This window comes from Pimephales promelas, chromosome 16 (assembly GCF_988280905.1).
Source record: "Pimephales promelas chromosome 16, fPimPro1.hap1.1, whole genome shotgun sequence".
Classification (NCBI taxonomy): domain Eukaryota; kingdom Metazoa; phylum Chordata; class Actinopteri; order Cypriniformes; family Leuciscidae; genus Pimephales; species Pimephales promelas.
This window is the reverse complement of record NC_142784.1, coordinates 9,910,057-9,926,377: the sequence shown is the minus strand read 5'-3', so window position 1 is coordinate 9,926,377 and position 16,321 is coordinate 9,910,057. Positions and strand designations below refer to the sequence as shown.

Below are 16,321 nucleotides of genomic sequence, written 5' to 3'. Positions count from 1 at the left end.
TTCAAAATATTTTTTCAATACTTTATTTCAAACATTTAAAACAAACAAACAGACAAGCAAGTTTTTTTTCTTGACAATTTATCAGTTTTCTTGACAATTTTCAGACAAGACAGTTTTATGAATTTCATTGAGTTTTAAATCATTTTAGTTCAACTTCCTTGCATTCAAATTCGAATAGCAATTCTGCATTGTGTTTGTAGGGAAGCTTGTTTTCACCTTAGAAAAAAAAAATAAAAAAAATAATTGAATAAAATTAATTGTGTCTTATTATCTCACAATTTTATTTCTCGCAAGTGTGAGTTTATATCTCATTTTCTATCTCGCAATTCAGCCTTTTTTCTTGCAATTTCAAATGTATAACTCGCTTTATAACTTATAGTCTTTTTTTTCGTCAGAATTGTGAGTCTATTTTAACGATCCAAGCACATGGTCTAAAGCACAGGGCGCAAGTGTCTGAATCCACTTTTGCTAGTTTAATGACGGGACAAATGGTCGGCGCTCCCGGCGCATGGTCTAAAAGTGTTGTCCCTATTCTCCTAATGGTTGTGTTTTGGGCTTTACATGCAATAAACCAATCAGAGTCTCATCTCCCACTCCCTTTAAAACCTAGTTGCACTCGTACATGCCAAAAATCAAGCCAAAAATGCGCCTGAACACACTTCGCTTTCTGACCAGCAGCACCATGGGAGCACAAATGGTTATTTGAATAACCTGGCGCAGGACGTGAAAATGATAATTGCGTCGGGCTGAAACTAGCAAAAAAAAAAAACCAAAAAAAACAACCCGGTCTCATCCCAAGGCGTCATATAGGTGACGCTTTTGAAATTGCGTCTACATCCGACGCACACGGCACCCTTTAGCGTCAATGTGAAATGCTGATACACATGGGCCAGGAAGGCGCCTCCTAGTGGTCTAACCCTAACACTACCCCAGACCTAAACCTACCCATAACCGAAGCGTGTTATATTGACACGAAAGGGTGACATGTGCGTCGTATTTAGACACAATTTCAAACGCGTCATCTGTATGACGGCCTGGGATGAGAATGTGTCGAAAAAACACTTGCTAGTAATATAAACAGAATTGTAAAATATCTTTTTAATTGCAAGTTTATATTTTCAATTTTTATCTTTCAATTAGAACATTTTTTCTTAAAAAGCTAATATCTAGCAATTCAGACTTTATTTCTCATGATTCCAAGTATATAACTCTGACATTTGTCTCATTGCGAGAAAAGAAGTCCAAATTGTGGAAAGTCGTAATTGACTTTTTAATTTATTATTCATTCCTTAGGGAGGAAAATAACTTCTGTATGCGTGTTGCCCTGTTCTGAGGGAACTGTCAATTCAGTTTTGACCCCGAAACACAATGCAATGTTCCTGTCAGAGGTGTAGGATATAAAGCACAGCTGTCAGCTGTCTAAACTACAATTGGGGCCTGAAGTCAATCACCCTTCACAAATCAAATAATTATCACTCCTCTATTTATGTTAAAAGGCTAATTGCTTGACTGCTGCAATAACCACTTTGTGTGGGACATGAACAAAAGTGACAGAGGAGCACCGCTGGGTAGAGAACAATATCTCCTCTCATTTCTTCTTCAGTTGAACTTTAGAGCACAGCGGTTAGTGTGATACCACTGACAAAAGGGAGAAAAGAACAAACAGAAGATGTGGGAGATCTTTGCGCCTCCCCTCCAGCCAATCAGAGAGCGTTTCGAGTAAATACACCTGTGTGTTCGACACTGTTCGGTGTGCCAAACTTGTGCCCACTACACAGCCCACTCTCCTCTCTATGTCTCACTGTGTGTGTGGGCCGCCGCAGCCACTGGCAGCACATTGTACACGTAACGGCTCTCTCTGCCCACATCACATTAGTGTGTGAATTCATTATTCGGTATGAATAAGAAGATTGAGATTGGATGACTGTAATTAATCTGAAAGCAAAAAAAAAACAAAGTTTCCATCCATACGTTAGCTGTTTCCTCCCACATAATGGAACTATTTGCTGATTTATCACAGTCAAACCACATCATAACACAAGGAGCACATCTGCATCAAAATGTCAAGGCCAGTAAAGGTTTTCCCTGAACGAATCTATCTCCACGGTTGGCCGTGCAAGCAGTAACAGTGTGGAAAATGGACTGAATGCCAATAGAACTGCAATTCTCAACATTAAGGAGGTTTTTTTTGGCTGGCCTCGCCAGGACAGTTGGTTACCCCACTAATTAAGCATGTGAGCAAGTCAATAAATCATAAATCAATATATATTTTAGATAGATTGGTTGATTCTCGGTTAATTCATTTGAATTCTTACAATCTCATTCACACATTTTCGCACAATCGAAAATCCCGTCATAGTATTCATTTGAAATCTCCATCTCGTAAATTGGTGACATTTTCCTGTGAGATGGCAAATTACTAAACTAAACAACACATAAAAACTAGCTGTCAAACAATTAATCGCGATTAATCGCATCCAAAATAAAAGTTTGTGTTTACATAATATATGTGTGCGTAGTGTGTATAATTATTTATATATAATACACACACATGCATGTATATATTTAAGAAATATTTCAATGTATATACTGTATATAGATTTATATATAATTTATATTATATATAAATATTTTATATATAAATACTATTTTTTCTTAAATATACATGCGTGTGTGTATTTATATATATACAAAATAATTATACACAGTACACCCACATATATTATGTAAACGCAAACTTTTATTTTGGATGCGATTAATCGCGATTAATCGTTTGACAGCCCTAATAAAAACCTTTAAGTGCTTGAAATTGCACGGACATAAAACTCATTGACTGATCTTTTTTTTAGCTTGGAGTAAATAAAAGTGATATTTTAACTAAAAGTGATATGTAAAAGCTAACCAACCTCACAATCTTCTCAAAATGTAAACTAGCAAGGAAAATGCAGAGTGCTGTAGGGCTTTTATTAAGTGCCGAAACACCACAAAGATGGGGAACGTTCGGCGACGATCTAGAAAAAAAGTTTTCCTTTTGCTTTTTTCACGGACAAACGACAACGTTGTCGAAACGATCCCTGCTGACAAGAATCGACTATAAACGCTGTATTCTGCAGCCAAGCCAGTAGTTGGCGATGTCGCTCTGCAAAGAAAAACTACGTGCCTATAGTCTGAACATGTACATATGTACAACCAGACTGATCTCATGAAATGGCCAATTTGTATTTCCATTTTTGGCATGCTATCAACACACATAATCGCTTTTCTGCATGTTTATGAATGCCGTTGACTTAACGTTTTATTACTGTATATACAAATATATGACCTACCCCAACCCCGTCCCTAAACCCACCCGTCACTGGGGTTAATAGCAGTCTTCCCCTACCATCCTAAGAAAAAAAATATCACTCCCCAGATGTAGTTCTACATTTTGCTTCGTTTCGCTCTGACATTTAACGGTGTGTACATACACGCGGAATCACTTGGATATTTAACGATGTAGACATACACGCATACACGCGGATAGCTCAAAATGCGTATAGATAACGCTATGTGTATGTTTACGCAAAAGTCATGATGTCATGTTGATGTACAACAGTTTTCACAAATTCACATTTTTTTGTGGTTTACATGAAGACAATAATGGTTATTTTTGCAAAAAAAACTAGCTTGCGTTTTCAGGCCACCAAAATACTATTGTCACGTGAATGAACAGACAAAACGCTTAAAATGTTTTCAGTTTTTAGTATAGTTTAAACAGCCTCTGAATTGGGAAGGAAATAAGGAGTAATAACTAATAATCCAGCCCGTTCTCATCCTTTAACGTCATATAGAACGCTATATGCAAAAACGGCGCTATACTACGCACATGGCACCCTTTATCGTTAATATAACACGCGAACCCAAGACGTTATAAATCCTTTACCGTGAATATGACACGCACACCAGTGATGCGCGGGTTGATCCGAAATGAGCGGGTGCCTGCGGTCACCCGCGGTTACCCGCAGTTACGGGTCATCCAAAAATGTTTTTAATGATATTCGGGTCGCGGTCGGTCGGGTCGTTTGAAAAAAGATGCCAATTAAACATTTGTATTAATATAGTACTAGACACTATTTTGATGAAATATACAGTCCTGCACATTATTGGCTGAATAACTGGCACGAAGATAACACACAAGCTCAGTCTAAACAGTTATCGGTTCTATGATTCGAGAACCGCTGTCCCTGTGCGGTCGGTATAGTATCAGCAGCTCGTGCTCATCACTTCTCTCAACAGTGGCACGAACATGTCTCGGTTCAGTGAACTGTTGGAGTTACTGGAGTAAAATATAATTCAGGATATTGATTTATTTCGATTCGTAGGCAACTGTCAGGCATGTCTGAAAGTGAGTAACTTTAGTAACTTGTGGATCAGCACTGACGCAAGACGCGAACTGTTTCGAACGATTCAGTTCGATTTAGTGTACTGGTTCGACCGGTTCACTAAAAAGAACCGGTTCAAAAGAACGATTCGTTCACGAACCGGCCATGATCACTACAGTCTGCAGAGAGATGGAGGCGGCAAGAAAAAAAGGTGAAGTGGAAGCTCCGCAAATACACAAATAGAAAGAGTAAAAGTGTGGGAGACATTTGCTGAAATAATGAAAGATGATGACCAAAGTGCTGGCTTTGCCTTTGTTATGTGTAGGCCTACGTCTTCTTGCGATGCTGTGTTGTTACACGTCTATGGCCCAATAACGCTCCGATGAGCATTTAAAAAAATGCGGTCAGGAAGCGGGTCGGGTACAATATTTTTTTACTATTTTTTGCGGTCCGAGTTGCGGGCGGGTAGCTAAAAACGTCGGTCGGTTGCGGGTTGTTTATACATTGACCCGCGCATCACTGACGCACACCCTACCCCACACCTAAACTTAGCCCTCACAGCGCGTGTTATATTAACGATAACGGGTGCCATGTGCGTAGTATAGCGCCGTTTTGTCATATAGCGTTCTATATGACGCTCAAGGATGAGAATGCGTTGAATAATCTGATAACAAGGAGGACAAGGTAGAGACATCAGCAGTGTTGGAAAGCTACTCTGAAACTGTAGTTTGACAAGCTACAAGCTACTCGTAAGTTCAAGTAGTTAAACTACTCTTTTGGAAAAGTAGTTAGCTACACTACATTGAAACTACTTTTGCTTTTTTGAACAACATATATTATTAATAACTGAATAAGTGTCTGAGGACAGAAGGGGACAACAATACTTTTTGAAATCATAATTTTATTGCATTGTTTTAAACACTAAATGTTTTAAAACATTTAGTGTTTAAAACAATGCAATAAAATTATGATTTCAAAAAGTATTGTTTTATTACACACAACACCCAAATATCTCAGAATGTTTGTCAAAAGTGCAAAATTGCAACAAATAGCCTACAACATTGCAAGAAAAAAATATACATCCAACCTAAATTGCATGTAGAACATTTTCTCAAAAATACCGATTGAACTTGGACAAATAAGGCCATGGGTAATTAACCAGTCCGTTCTCATCCTTTAGCGTCACATAGAACGCTATATGACAAAACGGCGCTATACTACACACATGGCACCCTTTATCGTTAATATTCACGCGAACCCAAGGCATCATAAATCCTTTCGCGTAATATGAGACTACCCTACCCTACCCCACACCTAAACCTACCCATCACAGCTTGTGTTATATTAACGATAACGGGTGCCATGTGCGTAGTATAGCGCTGTTTTGTCATATAGCGCTCTATATGACGCTAAAGGATGAGAATGCGTTGAATTAACTTTAGTTGTTTCTCCATCCTCCAGATCTGCCGTCACATCTTGCTCCATCATCATGTGTGTGTCAACACACTTCTGTACGTCAGTGAACCGTTAGCCGCAAGATGCGTGATTAAACAACAGGTGGCGGTAATGGCAAAAAATGAGTTTGTAATCTAACACGAAGAAGAATATCCTAGCATCGCGCTGATTCGCCCAGGCGAAGTAGCTTTTGAACACAAAGTAGCTTTTGCTCGCGCTACAAAAAAGTAGTTAGCTACTGGAAAAGCTACACTGTTTAAAAAGCAACTGAGCTACTGCCAAGCTACTGAAAAATGTAGTTAAGTTAGTAGCATCGCTACTTGTAGTTATCTACTCCCCAACACTGGACATTAGGAGCAGATGGCACATAGACTCAAACACGACAGAAGCCATGTGCTCACACCAGTCATGACCGCACAACAACACCTAAATATCTGCTGATGAAATAAGGCACAGCGCTCCAGATGTGTTCAAATAATCATAAATCAGAAACCTGCTGCTTTGCTGCTCAGTCAGATTCAGCGTTTCCTCATGAGAGTATCTCCATTTAAATTGGTTTCTGACCTTCAGGGCACCATAAAAATATAGTCAATCAATCCATCCTTAAATCAATCCATCCATAAATCAATCCATCCGTCCATGCATGTGTGTACATACATTTTTTGTATGTACAGGATTACATACCTGTTCTGTCTACGAAACGTTTGAACAATTGAGGACAAGGGTGTTTCCCCTACTCTTTTACCTCTTCGTCTGTTTCGCCTCCCATCACACATCCTTACCCTTCTTCTTCTTCCAGGCCGTTGACCCTGATCCTTATTGTTTGTCAGAAATTGTAACACTGTGTTGTCCTCTGTCTATGCTTGCACACTGAAGGTTAATGAGACGTATCTCTGAGCTATTTTAAAGAAGTGGTTGATCATTGGTTGATCTTACGCTTTACATTCCCTGTAAGTAGTAAAACTCGAGGTTCACTTTTATTATTCGTCAATTCATGACACATTTTCTGAAAAAGTCTTATAGAAATGCATATCAAACATAGTTTGACAGATTATGACAACTGGTTCAGCCATTTTGCATTTAATGGCGTATGCGAAGAACTAATGCCTAGAAGTTTTGGAGGCTAAGATTATTCAACAGAAAGTCAGTATGATATATTTTGATGCACAAAGGTGCCTCATGAAACTGATTTCGGACAGTGATCAGTTTAATGATGATCTACAACAAAACAGCAACTTTTAGTGATAACTAAGCTAATTTTTAATCACTACAACAGTCATTTCTCAACAGAAATATCATAAAAAAATCGAAAACAGTCAAAAAACCTACAACTTTCAGAGGCCATCTTTATTTTGTAGCTCAACTGTCACAGAATGGAAAGGGCAGGATTGTGGGATATCAAAGGCAGTGAAGGATACATCGAGTCTGCCTTCAAAAATCAGTCAAATGAAGGGATCTCAGGAAGTAAAGCCAAAATTGGATTTGGACGTACACTAAAAAAAAACAACAACAACAAAAAAAAAACATCAGCTGTGGTCAGTACTTAACCATAAATAATACAGTAGTAACCTTTTAGTTTTTACTAGGTTTCAACACTTAAATTGTATTACCAATAAACATTGTCATTCAGTTTCACTAAAGTACTAAAATCTGTTTTTATTAATATCTTTGTAATATACTGATAACCACCATAATAATACGGGTGGAAAAAAAGAAAACCACATGATGATTCAAAGTTCATCGCCATTCATTTTCCACAAGCTGAGGCACATACTAATATGAAGAAGGTGCACATCTCATACACACAAATACCACACAATAATCACACAAATGATTATGAAACAACACTGTAAATATCATTCTTTACAAATAAAAATAATGCATAAAAAATCTTATTCGAGTGATCTGGTACGGAAGCCCTGAACAGCAAGGAGAGAAAAAAGACCCGTAACTTATCTTGTTATTTCAACGCATTCTCATCCCAAAGCGCCATATACAATGCTTTTGCAAAAGCGCAAATATCCAACGCACACGGCACCCTTTAACGTCTAATGAGACGCTTCGGTTTTGGTTAAGTTTAGATATGGTGTAGGGTAAGGGTTAGACCACTAGGGGGCGCCTTCTGCCCAAATATATCTGCGTCTCATTTTACGTTAAAGGGTGCCATGTGCGTTGGATATTGAATGGATATTGAATGCCATGTGCGTCGGAATGAGCCGTTAAAACAACATAATATATCGTTATAACGACATAAGTCGACGTATGTTGTTACAACGATGTCGTTTTAATGAGATATTATGCCATTGTACCAAGATATTATGTCGTTATAATGAGATATTATGTTGTTATAACGAGATATGTCGTTTTAACGAGATATTATGTAGTTTTTACAAAAACGTACGTCGATATATAACGATATTATGTCGCTTTAATGACACATTATGTCATTATAACGAGATATAATGAAATATTATGTCATAATGACTTATTAAGTCGAAATAACAACTTATGTCGTTATAACGAGATATTATGTAGTTTTTACAAAAACGTATGCCGATATAACGATATTATGTCGCTTTAATGACACAATATGTCATTATAACGAGATATAATGAAATATTATGTCATAATGACTTATTAAGTCGAAATAACAACTTATGTCGTTATAACGAGATATTATGTCGTTATAACGAGAAATAATGCGATTTTATGTCATTTTAACGACTTATTAAGTCGAAATAACAACTTATGTCGTTATAACAAGATATTATGTCGCTATAACGACTTATTAAGTCGAAACAACGAGATAAGTTTTCTTTTTTTTTTCCACATTGCGGTTCAGGGCTTTCGTAATCTGCTGACTACTTCCAGCTTGACAAAAGACACAAAATGAGTTTATCAAAATATGTTGAATGATAAATGTGCGATGCTAATAGACACACCATGTATGACCACAGGATGAATGATCAACATGAAAAATGTCGAAATCAATGATCCCCGAAGCGATGACATAACCGCAGCTATCCTGATATGATGAAAGCATCCCTTAGCGATGACAGTCATGACTGATGTCACTTGATATGCTTCTCTCCCAAACACATTTAGTCTTGCTGGAGGGAAACTAAATGAGAGAAGGCATAATTACCCAGCAAGACAAGGCAGCATGTCTCCAGACTACTGTGGCAATCTGTCAGTGTCAACAGTATTGGTGTTTTCCTCTCTTTGTTCCACTGGGAATACTTGAAAGCAGCTCGATTCAAAGAGGCCTGTGTGTGGTGGGTTCTGCATTATAGCTAATTAAGCACTGCAATCCTCGCATTGTCTTTTTAGGAAACCCGAATGCTAAAATGCTTGCATTTCCCCATCCAACTCACCCGGTTCTCTTCGACACTGACATGAAACAAAAGAGGTTAGTGCTGAGCGCAGAGATGCTGACTGTCCAGCCACCGAGACGAGCGCCAGATCTGCTTCCTCAGTGGCTCTGCATTGATCCGACTGTGGCTAAATTTAGATCTCTTTGACTTATGGTACAGTGGGTTATTGCTTTTTGTTGTTGTTGTTGCAGTATTCAGATTTAAAGGATTCACATCAATTTGACCATTTCTTTTATATGCAGGGAAGGCCTGGACTGGCTATCACAAGAGGGAATTGCCTACTATTAACTAAAGGCTTTATTTTGGAGTGAAAGAATATTTGCTTTTTCAATCAGTGGTTTTGTGTGTTGGGTAAATTAGGCTATTTTCTATGAATTTTCTATGAATTCTCTATATAAATAGGGTAATATCATGTTTTTTTTTCATATAAACATGATATAGCCTACTGGAATACATTAAGGAAGGAGTCAACTATGTGATGAAGGAGGTATATTTTAAAGGTGCTCTAAGCGATGTCGGGTGACGTGACTTCTTGTTGACGTTTAAAGTTTTTTCAAACAAAATGGAGGCTAGATAGACCCTCCCTCCTCATCATCTTCACTGACCCCCCAAACCCCACCCCCAGGGCCTTCTTGTCAGTTATTGGCTGGAACAGTTCGTCATGTTTCGTGGAGCGGGTTCCCGCAGTTTGTTTTTGTTGCCATTTGTGGAGCCTGGGTTTGTCTGCATAGACCGCGTTTTTTTTTTTAACACAGTTTCATCACAAGAAGTCATATAACTGACGTCTTGGGACGTCTTTTGACCATACATCAACATCCGCCTTTTTAGGGTACCCTTAAACGTCGGTTACATGACGATCCCGGGCCGTCATACAACTGACGCTTTACCTTTAACGTCAGTTCGGTGACGTGGTAGGTTTAGGGTTAGGTTTAGGTCTGGGGTATCCGATAACGTCATCTAACCGACGTTTGAGGGTACCCTAAAAAGGTGGATGTTGACGTATGGTCAAAAGACGTCCCAAGACATCAGTTATATGACTTCTTGGGATGAGACTGCGCTTTTTTTTTTAATAGTGTGTTTAGGGGACAGGCAGCTAGCGGATAGTGAGGAGAGGTTTGCTGTATGTGACAAAACATTTTTGGACCTAAAAAACGTGTGACATCGCTTAGAGCACCTTTAAGTATGCTTACATATTTTTATACAAATTATGATTTCACTAAAATGTATGCCAGCCAAAATAATAGTTTTCTATTTTTTTTTAAAGTCCCTCTGTATAGTCAATAATTGTATCCCTTAAAGGGGCCATGTGTAAAAATTGAGGTTGAAATATCCCAAAAATGAGCCACACACATCAAAAGAATGAGAAGAAATGAGGTTGATGATGTCATTAAAAAAATGACAAGTTATAGTGCTGCAGAGATATCAACCTGAATTAGCATGCTAAATTACTAGCCCCGGCCCGGCAGGTGTCGTAATACCAGTTTCGGCCATGGGAGGCGGTATGCGGACGGGCAACATTACCACCAGCCAAACTGCAATGCACTAGTAACTCGCACGGCTTGTGTGTGTACTTGAACCTGATGTCAATCGTGTGGAAATACAGCCCACTACTACATTTCAGTTCAGGGAAGAGTTCAAAAAATGATTGGTCGATATTTTGCATGAGGAATAGGCCTACATTTTGCTAAGTTGCAGCATACTGTATCTTTCAACAGTGTTCATGTTCTTTTTCCATTAGCTAGTAGAGATGATCGGTTCACGTGCGCTAGGGATCTGTCGTGTAACATCTACAAGCGCCAAAACCGTATTTACTGTTTGAATTGCATAATAAAATTGACAGAATCTGAGACCTGAGATTTTTTTATATATCATAACTAACCTGCTCTGTCTCTGTCGGTCTCCGTGTCCTTTTCTGTGCGTGACAAAATTGATGCGTGGCGTGAGAGAGTGTGAAAAGTGTCAATTGCGTGTCTCACAGTGAATTCGTTAGAGTTAGCAGCTCTGAATGGCGCTAGCCAGTGTTGGGGAAGCTACTCTGAAACTGTAGTTTGACAAGCTACAAGCTACTCGTACGTTAAAGTAGTTAAACTACAGTCAAGCTACCCTTTTGGAAAAGTAGCTAGCTACACTACAAGTTACTATCAAAAAGTAGCTAGCTACATTGAAACTATTTTTACTTTTTGAACAACATATTATAAATATTATATTACCTATTATTATTATAAGATGTTATAAATTATATATTATAAATAACTGAATAAGTGTCTGATGAATGTTTTAATTCAAATATTTAGTGTTTAAATCAATGCAATACAATTATGATTTCATAGAGTATTGTTTTATTATTTACACGCAACACTCAAATATCTCAGACTGTTTGTCAAAAGTTCAAAATTGCAAAAATAGCCTACAACATTGCAAGAATAAAATATACATTCAACATAAATTGCATTTAGAACATTTTCTCAAAAACAACGATTGAACTTGGACAAATAAGACCATGGGTAATTAACGTTAATTTCTCTGTCCTCAAAATCTGCCGTCACCTGGGTGTGTCACTGTCAACCCACTTCTTTACGTCAGTGAACCGTTAGCCGCAAGACGCGTGATTAAACAACAGGTGGCGATAATGGCAAAAAATGAGTTTGTAATCTAACAAGAAGAAGAATATCCTACCATTGGGCTGATTCACGCAGGCTCGACAATGTAGCAATGTAGCTTTTGCTCGCGCGACACCGCTACTTGCGGCAAAAAGTAGTTTGCTACTGGAAAAGCTACACTGTTTAAAAAGCAACTGAGCTACTGCCAAGCTACTGAAAAATGTAGTTAAGTTAGTAGCGTCGCTACTTGTAGTTAACTACTCCCCAACACTGGCGCTAGCTTGGTCAACATCAGTGAATGCTGTCTGCCAAATTAATTCAAACTAACAATAAAAACGTAATATGAACAAAACGAATACCCTATGGAATACCGTAAAACTTCAAATAATAGCCCGGGCTTTTATTTTCCCATATCGTCGAAATGCTTGTATTTGAGACAGGCGTCTATAAGACTGCCTTTACAATTTAGTGTTGAGATGTTATTCATTGAGTCTATAATCTCTAAAAATGTCCAACTGCTCTACTTGAAACTGCGGCCTTCCAAACCTCTACTATCGTGTTATTGATTTGATTAATATGCGTGAGGGAGAGAAAGCAAAAACAGCGCTTGCTTGTGTTGTCTGAAGACGTGAGAATGCGCGCGGCCGCGCCACAACTCACTTTCTGGAGGTATACTGCCCCCATCTGGTATGGAATATGGAGTATGATGGCACCATTAAAGGGTTGGTTGATTGCGATTTCACTTTTTTTCATTTTAAATAGTGTGTAATGTTGCTGTTGGTGCATGAACAGTATCTGCAAAGTTGCAGCGCTGAAAGTTCAATGTAAGCAGAGATATCGTCTTTTAAAAATCAGAAAGTATAATGCCTACAAAAACGACTCGATTGGGACTACAGCTGGGTTTTAGACGTCACTAACCCACACATCTGCATCAACCCCTCCCTCCGGAATATGCAGAAAAGAGCATGGCCATATTTCTACGGCTCGTCCAGTGTGTTATATTCATCCAGCTGTCAGGTCTTCTGTGTTTGAGCTTCCCACGGACGCTGTACTTCGTCAACAATGGATACAATTTATGTTTGATTATGTTTCTAAAAGTGACGATCGTAATCTAGCTCTCTGTGCTGCGCATTTTATGGAAGACAGCTTCCAGAATCTCCAACACCGGATTCAACAAGAAACTGTTACTAAAACATGAAGCAGTTCCAACTGTAAAACTAGAGGCAGCAGTTGTTGGGCCACAACCTGTAAGTAGGCTAAGACTTAATCATTTTAAATGTATTTGCATGTATAATTTCAGATGTAATGTTTTAGTTTTGTCAAATGCCAGCGCTGGCTTTATAGCCACTTAGTCATGCTATTTTGTGTCTACGACAAACGTGTACAAACATTTTGGACCTGAATATGTACTAATGTTGTAAATGTATTTTTCATGTATATACTTTATGATGTTATTTTTCGATTTGATCAAGAACGTAAACCAATGCCAATGCTGTTTGTGTAAGTTATATAGTAGCCAGTCAGTTCGATGCTATTTTGTGTAAGACAAACGTGTATAAAGTAAAAATATAAGCAAATCACCATTCAGAATTGTTTAATAAGAGCCTTGTGTGTTGAGGTTCTGCTTGACTCTCTTCGTCGCCACTTTCTGGGTCTGATTCTGCCTCAAACTGATACTGCAGTATCGACACCATTATTTACATTAGACAGGAACCAGGGGCGGAGTGGGACCAAAAAATCTACGAATCTAAATTTCATAGACCACCGGCCCTCGTCGCCGGCACGATTAGCCAATAGCATTTACAGTTTTACTGATTTAAAGGGAACTTTGTTGTACTAGTATGCTGGAGTAAAGTTCATAAATGGTCGTTCTTTCACATAGTAATTTCTAAAAGTAGTTGGGTGGACTCTGTGCCTCTAGGGGGGTTCGGGGGGCATGCTCTCCCGCAAGAAAATTTTGGACATTTTAAGGTTATAATGCATCAATCTCATGCTCTCTGAGAGATCGAAATTAAGACCCATGAACTGCTCGTTGAACAAAGAAAAAACATTCATTTGTACCAGGACAATAAAGAGGGCTCAAATATTTTTTTAGTTATGAGAGTCTCAGTCTGTATTACATTATCAATGGTGTTTTAGGATGCCAAACAATTATTATAATAATGTAATAATGATTTATAATTATTCCTATGACGTACTGTAAAATCCATTTATAGCCTATAAATGTGTAAATGAAAATGAGTATTTCAAAAGTATATTTTAACCTACATTACACTATAATATAGGAAAATTAAAATACTTTTGTCCTAATTTCTTCACTTGCAAGAAATAAACCCTTGAGCTTTTATTTAGGAGAAAACACCAGATGATCACGAGAGCACAGTAATCACGCAGAACAAACTGGATGCTATTCTAATGTCAGTTATTATAATGGCGCAACGCCATATGGTTTCAATTTTAGTTCGTTGGCAAAATATAACATAAAATATAAAATTAGGTTTTACATTTTACATCTTTACATATCTGTGTTGGGAAAAGGGAGAAGAGAGTTCGGCAAGGTGGATTCGAACTCGCGTTCAGCGCATCAAAAAGCTGCATTCAAACACTTCACGCCCTACGACCTACGCCACTGAGACTGTTATAAAACGGGTGTCGTTTTGCTGTAAAGACAGGCATTTAGTGCAAATATATGCTCCGTTATAAAAAATGTAAAAAAAAAATTGTTTTCTTCCCTTAGTTTGGGCCATGGCGAACTTCCAATAAATACATTTTATCAGACCGGGCCGGCCCTCGCGGCCTCGTAACACTACCGGCCCACCGGGAAAACTCCCGACTCTCCCGATTGCCACTCCGCTACTGACAGGAACACACATGCAGGTTTGGCCCGTAAAGGTAATGGACGTGAAGTTACCGGACAACGTGTCCTACACAGTTTATCCAATCACCACAAACCGGCCCAAACTAACCAATCTGAGCCCACTGCCTGTTTCTGAGGGAGTGGTTTCATAGACTCAGGAAGTCAACCAGTCGTTTATATGACAAAGGAGAACGCGGCTTACAATAAAGGTGAAATTTATGAAAATAAGACTTTAAAATAAAGAAAAAACTCAAATACATGTTATATTGCACCTCATAAACATAATCATGCAAAGAAAAAAAAGCAGTAAACCACCCCTAAATGAGAGCAGTTAAACTCTCATTTAGTTTACGTGGTTAAATGAATATGTAAATGAGCCCAGCTTCCACTCACTGACCCAGCTCAGAGATCCACTCGTTGATGATCACGCGTTGATCTGATTTGTTAGTTTTTGACGTCAGAAACAACAGTTTTTGAGTCTGCAGTTTTAAGGAGAAAATACTTATGAATTTGTACATGGTTTGTCATATTAAAAACACCATTTAGACATAAAACAACATTAAAAGCTTGATTTTCACCACAGGGGAACTTTAAATCCTGTCTTCTAGATAAGCCGATAACTATTATGGCTGTTAACTGATAAGGGTCCATATAGTTGAAGAAAGACTAGATAAAGATTTTGTCTCTCATGTCTGTCTAAGCTGTTAAGAGTGAACAAAAATGGAGGAAGGGGGCGTTTGAAGGTCGAGGAACCACTTGAAAAGCCAGCATTTATCTTTAGGCTTCAGCAAACTGCAAAAAATACGTGAGGGAGATGATTGCTTCTCATAAACTCTGAAAATTCCCAGGAAGCAATTATTAAAAAGTGGTGTATCCACCCACTCCTCTGAAAATCATAATGATAAAACCCACATGAGGACATAAACTCCCTTCATGTCTTATAAGAACGTACAGGAATTTAAATGGAAATTGCTTCCTCTATAAACATCATTTAAGATACTGGAATTCTGACAAACTGGAAGTGATTCCTGTGGGATTCCATTAGAATTGTGACAGAAAATCCATTAGAACACCATTAGCATTCCTTAATTAGAAGAAATGACTAATTTCTCTCACACACCTGTTCTCTCCTTGAATAAACTGATTGAAAAAAAAAATATATGGAAAAATGGCGTCATTTAGAATTAGAATTTTTTTGTTGTTGGGACCAACTTTTTCCACATAGAAAACTATTTCAGTGAGTTTAATTAACTAATTATAATTAAAATGACTGCCCTCACAGGGCGTATTTTAACAATATAATTAATATATATTGCCTTTCAAAATGCTTTGCCCATTAAATCAGCCCCTAATGAATAATTATGAGGGGTTTAGAAATGTGGTGTCATTCTGCTTTGATTATTAATCTTCACTAGAAGCCTGAAAGATGGAATTCTATTATGTGTAGATGCCTATTCAGCTTCCAACTGGGGATCTCGGAAAACAGCAGAATTCAATTTCACTGATAATTGCAATGAGAGCACCAACAAGACCCAAATGTTTCTTCTCCGTTGGTTATTTTATCTGTCTGGGGAAAGAGATTGGAAGAAACAAGAAAGCACTTATAGATACAATTGAAAACGGCTCCCGGAGCGCTCCGCTGGGTCGCAGAATTCCAATAAAAGCCCTTGGAGG

The 16,321-nt window shown here is 38.1% G+C and overlaps 1 protein-coding gene across 4 annotated transcripts in view; it reads right to left on the bottom strand.

The window, feature by feature from the left end:
* eif4h (eukaryotic translation initiation factor 4h) overlaps positions 1-16,321 on the bottom strand; it is a 113,385-nt gene that overhangs the window by 43,918 nt on the left and 53,146 nt on the right. The window lies entirely within an intron of this gene.